This window comes from Narcine bancroftii, chromosome 2 (genome assembly GCF_036971445.1).
Source record: "Narcine bancroftii isolate sNarBan1 chromosome 2, sNarBan1.hap1, whole genome shotgun sequence".
In the NCBI taxonomy this organism is placed as follows: domain Eukaryota; kingdom Metazoa; phylum Chordata; class Chondrichthyes; order Torpediniformes; family Narcinidae; genus Narcine; species Narcine bancroftii.
In genome coordinates this window covers 40,340,865-40,347,441 of record NC_091470.1, presented here as the reverse complement: position 1 = coordinate 40,347,441, position 6,577 = coordinate 40,340,865, and the positions used below count along the sequence as shown (strand labels likewise).

Here is a 6,577-nt window from a genome sequence, read left to right as displayed (position 1 = left end):
GATGCAGTTGAAGATATCTGCAAAATTGCAACCTAAAAATATCACACTGTTAGATTAATTGATTAAAATATTTTAAACTGTTGTAGCAAAGTAGTCTAAACTGAGCTACTTATAGACATCAATGTACACACTGTGAAGTCAAGTGCAAAACTGACACCTGCAGGCTGGGTTTTATATACATCACTGCTTTTGTCACATGGACAGGAAGTGACATCATCAGTAATGTCATCAACAGATTAAAAACCTGTGTTGGATGCCAATTTCCTGCATTTTCCACAGCATATCTGCCATTTTGGGAGCTGGTTCACTTGCTGGTAAGTGGATCACCATGAAAAAGCTATCCCAAATTAAAATTGTATATTTTCCTTGTCATTCTGTCCAGAAAAAAGGGGAACTTACCAATACACAAATACTCAAGGCTTTATTCAAATATGAATTAAATTTATATAATCTGGCAAACTTATTCCAGAACAAATGTATATGTGATATAATTGGGTGTAATCTTGTTAGATCTTGTAATGGAGGGATAGGAGGAAGAGCAGAACACTCAATATGGTACTAAGGAGGTGCTCTTTCCAGAGGGAGAGACCAATGTGCTAAATGCTTAAAAGTAAAAGCATATAAATAGTATATTAACTATGCCAAACCTAAGCCTCCTCTTTCAACTGGCAATTGTAATTTATCAAGTTTCAAGTGAAGCTGTTTATGATTCCAAATAAAAGCCTTAATTATTTTATCAAATGCTTAAAATATGTAAATGGGATTTGCACTGGCTATGATTGGAACAGGTAAAAAAATCTTTGGGATACTATTCCCGATATTGACAAGTACAATGATGACCATCTATCTACATCTCAGGAAATTTTCTACAACAATGGATCAAAATTTACCTTTACTATATCCTCCAGTTGGAGTGAAAAATTAATACCTAAATATCATATACCCTTCTTTGACCAATGAAGTTGGCCTGGGTAAAAAGCAGATGCAGGGTTGTATTCAGTCAATGGTAATGCTTCTGATGTTGTCTGGCACATAAGCTCTTGGTGTGGGTGATGGAAACTCCCATTTGAAATTGATATTAGCTTCATAAAGCTTATTAAATCCTAAGAGGCATAAAGCCAGCATAATTTTGCATAATTCTTATTGACTAATGATTAATGATGCTTTAAGATGTTTACTAAAGAAAGGTGGCTATTTCAGAGACTAATAAATTAAAATGCAGATGGTGTTATAAAGTAAACAGTTTTTGATCATAGTGGTAAGAAAAAGAATATGTGGGGTTGTCAGTTTCACAAAGCTGAGAACCCTTTTAATTTAGTGAATCTTTTTATTGTTTAAATTGAGGAACACCTGGAGAAAAAAAAACATGAGAATGTTAGTTAAGAAACAAAACATTGAAAAAGGCCTTAAATCTTTAAATGAGAAATTGAAAATGCGCATCAGATTAGATAGTATCTATGAAGAGCCAAAAACAGAGTTGATGTTTCAGCACTGGGAAAATTGAAAAGATAGGCATGTTTATGGTGTAGACAGGGATGCCTGGAGAGAATAAGGTGAATGTCTATTGAAAGGGTGGAGACAGAGAGAAGGTGGATGACACAGATTAGTGTCTTTTATCTTGTACTTTCTCAGATCTTTTCATCCAAGCATACAGACTAAAACAAATCTTTATGGACTTTACAGAAGGCAAAAGGAGAGTTATGTCACCTGGATCTGTGGGCAATTCAGAGTTGAAATTTGAACATATTTGGAGAAGCATCAATGCAAAGGTTAGGAAGGTTACTGTGATAACATCTTGTTCACAGGGCTTATTGGAGGAAGGCCATGATTATCCATGTTTAGATTCAAAATTCAGAAATAATGTTGTGAAACTACTGCCAAAATTCAACGATCTAAAAAAAAAATTCCACATGGTTGAAGTCATACTGAATACCAACTGCAAGGTTGAGCAACCTGGAGAGTGGATTGCTATGTTTTTCTTTTTTGTCACAAAGGCTGGATACTTTGATAAAGTTCACTCCAACTACACTTATACAACTTAGTTTATAGAGGTGTTCTCCATAACCTATGAATTGAGGTAGAAACACTTCTATACTTTGGAATCTTATGGCTTGAGATGTGGGGATTTGGAATAATCTTTCAATGTCAATGGTAATATATGACAGAGGAAGGAATGAGGATACATTATTTCTGCTGCTGCTTTGTGGGTTTTGAGACTAATGCAGAATCCTTCACTTCTTCAAGGAAATTTGATAACTTCCTCCTGAGACATAACTCAGAATGGAGTGTCAGTTTTGGGCGTCTGGTGTTGGGCATGAGGCAACATGGCTGGCTCAGAGTTGCCAATCATTTTAATTCCTACTGTGATGGATTATATTACATTTTATATTGTATATAGATATGTTTTAAAGGAGATAAATTGTGGGGAGGTGGGAGGGATTTAGTGTAGGTCACAAACAAACACTTCACAAAATGACAGAGATGTCATTTAAAATGCAAGAGCTCGACTCAAATCAGGCACTCCAGGTCCAGTGCCTTTGTAAAGACAATGGAAACTGCTTTGCTGAAGGACTTCACAAGTGGGTGTTAATTGGATGTCCTGTGGAGTAGTGGATTATTGTTTTGAAAGCAACAGATGAACGGTTCCGCAATCTGTCTGCATGCAGTTTTCTTTTCTAAGAAGGTCATGTGGTTTTGCAAGGAGAGACAGAGAGGAAACGAAAAAGGCTTTCTCTAAGAGAGAGAGAACTGGTTTCTGCAGTCATGGCAAGCTGGCAGCATGTTTAAAAACCCCATTTTGAAGATGGGTTGAGAGTTCTGATTTCAGCCTGTTCAAAACCCTTGTGGTCCATACAAGAGGAAACGGCTGGCTGGAGTGTTTCCCTGAAATAAGGAACCCTGTGGTGACCTGCAGAAAAAGAGGTTATCATTTTGAAAACCCTGATGGGGCAAGTTTCTTCAGCAAGACACTGAAGTGGCTGATCAGAGGGAATCAGTTTGTGTGTGTCCAACGTTCAGCGAATCTCTCTCTGAAACCAACAAGAACCTTCCAATTATTTTTAAACACCAGAGTTTAGTGAAAATTAATTAATGTTATGTGCACAGTATAAGAATTGTCTGATGTTGAACTTGGAGGTGTGAAAAGTGAGATTTGTCTGTGCACTTAGAATGAGAAGGGGGTTAAGTTAAGGTCATAGTAATAAGTGCTAAAATATTCTTTGTAACAAGAAAATTAAAAACTACTTTTGCTTAAGTAACCATTTATTTTGGTGAATTTCTATGGCTGCTGGGTTTTGGGGTCCTCTGGGCCTAAAAACTGTCATAGGCCTCATCTATTGTAAAGATGAGGAAAAATGTAAACCTGAAGGAAAATAAAGGGTGGAAGGTTTAAGAGAGATATCGGGAATATTATTTTTACGCACACAGTTGTGGGTGCCTCGAGTGCATTGCCAGGGATCTTGGTAGAGGCTGGAACAATAGAGGCATTTAAGAGACTCTTAGGTGCAAGGATGCAATAAAAATAGAGGGTTATAAGGTAGGGAGGATTTTGTCTCTTTAGGTATGTATAGGTCAGCACAACATCGTGAACTGAAGGGCCTGAACTCTGTTGAAATATTCTGTTATAAAAACATATGATATTCTGGAGAGTGTAAAAGTAAACAACATGAAAAAATAATTCTACAATTTCAGGATATCACCTCTCCATCCGATTCCACTGTTTCCATCTGTGCTTGACCTGTCCCCATTTTTCAACACCTTATCTAGTGGATTCTTCCCCTATCTCTCTCCCCACTCCACCACTCTCACCCTCCTTTGTCCATTATCTTACTACCACTTGGCCTCTCTGCACCCATTCCACCCTCCTTTTTATGCTTGCTATCCCGCTTCCCCACCTGAGTCTCAAAAAAGTGCTCTCATCCGAAACTTTGTCCATTTCTCTCCAGTATCATTTTCTTTCTGCATTATCAACTCCTTTCTATTCTTGTGAAGGTTCGATCAAGTCGAACAGTACCAAATCATACCAGTGTAATCTTTGATGAAAATCTGCCTATTTTTAGAATTATAAAGTCCTAGAAAAATCTGACACAAAAGGAGTCCATTGCCACATTCTGCCTGGACCAGCTCTTTGAGAAAATTATCCCATTAATGTCTTTTCCTGTGATTTGTCTTCATTGCAGTGTTTTCCCTGATAGGCCAGGGATTTATTTCAAGCAGTTCATTCACTGATGGACCAGTTGGCTTTTTCCTGCACTTCATTTCTGAAGGAGGCATGAACAGATAAAATAAAAATGATCTATTTCTCATTCATTAGCCATTGCATTTTTTGTTATTTTAACCTATTTGATGGTCAAAATACAAACCAGCTAATTAAATTCTGCATCTGTCAAAGTCCTGCAGCATAATAAACTGGAAACTGAGCATTAGTGTAGCAAAAATCTGATTCAATTACTCGGAATCTCTATGATTCATTCCAAGGGAACCAATATACATTTAGTATTGATCATTAAATGTTTTAAAACTGTCCATCAGTCTCTTCATTTTCTCAAATTTACTAAACATTATAATTTTATCAGAATAATCTTTAATATTTGCCTAGCAGTTTCTTCATCTAAATAATGAATAGCAGTCAAAGAAACTCCTCCAGGGCATCTCAACACAATTCTCATTCTCAAATTTGTTCATCCAATCGAAGATGTATTAAAAAAATAGAAGCTTATTATTATAAATCTTTCCCAGAAAATACATGATTGTATATCAGTTATCATTTATTTTGATCAGGTGCTGTGTTTTACAGTGGCCGAGGTGAGGAGAGTGTTTGGCAAGGTCAATCCATGGAAAGCTGCTGGACCGGATAATATTCCCGGCACAGTGCTAGGGGATGTGCGGCTCAGCTGGCAGATGTTCTCACTGACATCTTTAACATCTCCCTGAGCAGCACAGTGCTTCCAACATGCTTCAAAGCCACCACCATCGTCCCCATGCTGAAGAAGTCATCAGTTTCCTGCCCCAATGACTACCACCCTGTTGCACTCATGTCTACCATTATGAAAAGCTTTGAGAGTCTCGTCATTGGGAACATCAGGCTCCTGCTGCCCCCCCTCACTGAGCTCCATATAGATATAGATCCAACTGCTCTACAGTCAATGCTATCACCACCGCCCTCCATCTAGCCCTCACCCACGTGGAAAATAAAGAGTCGTATGATCAAATGCTGTTTATTAACTTCAGTTCAACATTCAACACAATTATACCACAGTACCTGAATGGGAAGCTGAGCTTGCTGGGTCTAAGCACCACCCTCTGCAATTAGATTCTTGACTTCTTGATAGGGAAACTTCAAGCATTCCAGATCAGAAACAGCACTTCTGAGACAATTACACGGAACATGGTGGAGGAGTGGAGTGGGGGGGGGGGGGTCCAGGGCTGTGTACTTCGCCCCCTGTTGTTCACCCTGCTGACTCATGACTGTGCAGCTTGAACCACATCATCAAGTTCGCTGACGACACGACAGTGGTGGGCCTTATCAGCAAGAACAGTGAGTCAGCATAGAGAGATGAAGTTCAGTTACTAACGGACTGGTGCAGAGCCAACAACCTGCGTCTGAATGTTAATAAAACAAAAGGGGTGGTTGTCAACTTCCCGAGGGCCCGGGGGACCAATTTCAGATGACCATTGATGGCTCTACTGTTGAGGTCATCAAGAGTACCAAGTTTCTTAGATAAATGTTCAAAGATGGCACAATGAGTTGAAATCATGTTTTTATTTACAAAAAATAACATATTATTGACATAATAATTATTCTTTTTTTAACTAAAATGTGGGAATCATACTTAAAACACATGGGTCTGAATATATTTTTTAGAACAGAAAGGCACTCACTTTCGTATGTTAACAACAGACATTTATAAAAGGCTTCGTCAATATGAGTGGGTAGGGGTAGTTGGGGTTTTTTCATAGTGGGGTGGTTGGCTGGGGGGAGGGGTAGATCACTAATCTATCATTATGTATTTTATAAGTAATATGGGGTTTTATATATATACGTAAATAAAAAAGTGCCAAATTTCTTGAAGTGCACTTGGCAGAGAATCTCACCTGGTCCCTCAACACCAGCTCCATAGCCAGGAAAGCCCAGGAGTGCCTCTGTTTCCTGTGAAGCTGAGTAAAATTAATCTCCCACCCTCCATCCTCACAATATTCTACAGAGGATGTATTGAAAGCATTCTGAGCAATTGCATCACCGCCTGGTTTGGAAATTGTACCACCTCAGACCATAAGACCCTGCAGAGGATAGTGGAGTCATCAGAAAAGATCATTGGGGCTCTCTTCCTACCATAATGGACATCTACAACTCATAATGCATGAGGAAGGCAAATAGCATTATGAAGGACTTCACATCCCTCTTGTAATTTTTTTTCCCTTCTGCCATCTGGAAGGAGGTACAGTAGCATTCGGGCACACACGTCCAGATTGTGCAAGTTTTTTTTTCACCAAACCATCAGGCTCCTCAATTCCTAGAATATTTGTGTACTAGTATATCACAGATTTTTATTATATTATGACTTAATATTTAACTTAT

The 6,577-nt window shown here is 38.5% G+C and overlaps 1 long non-coding RNA gene across 1 annotated transcript; it reads left to right on the top strand.

Annotated features, from left to right (window-relative positions):
• The first annotated feature begins 229 nt into the window (after positions 1–229).
• On the top strand, positions 230–5,742 carry LOC138752311 (uncharacterized). The gene is made up of 2 exons (XR_011350509.1): positions 230–314; positions 4,780–5,742. It is a non-coding gene; the product is annotated as an uncharacterized lncRNA (long non-coding RNA).
• Positions 5,743–6,577: the final 835 nt, after the last annotated feature.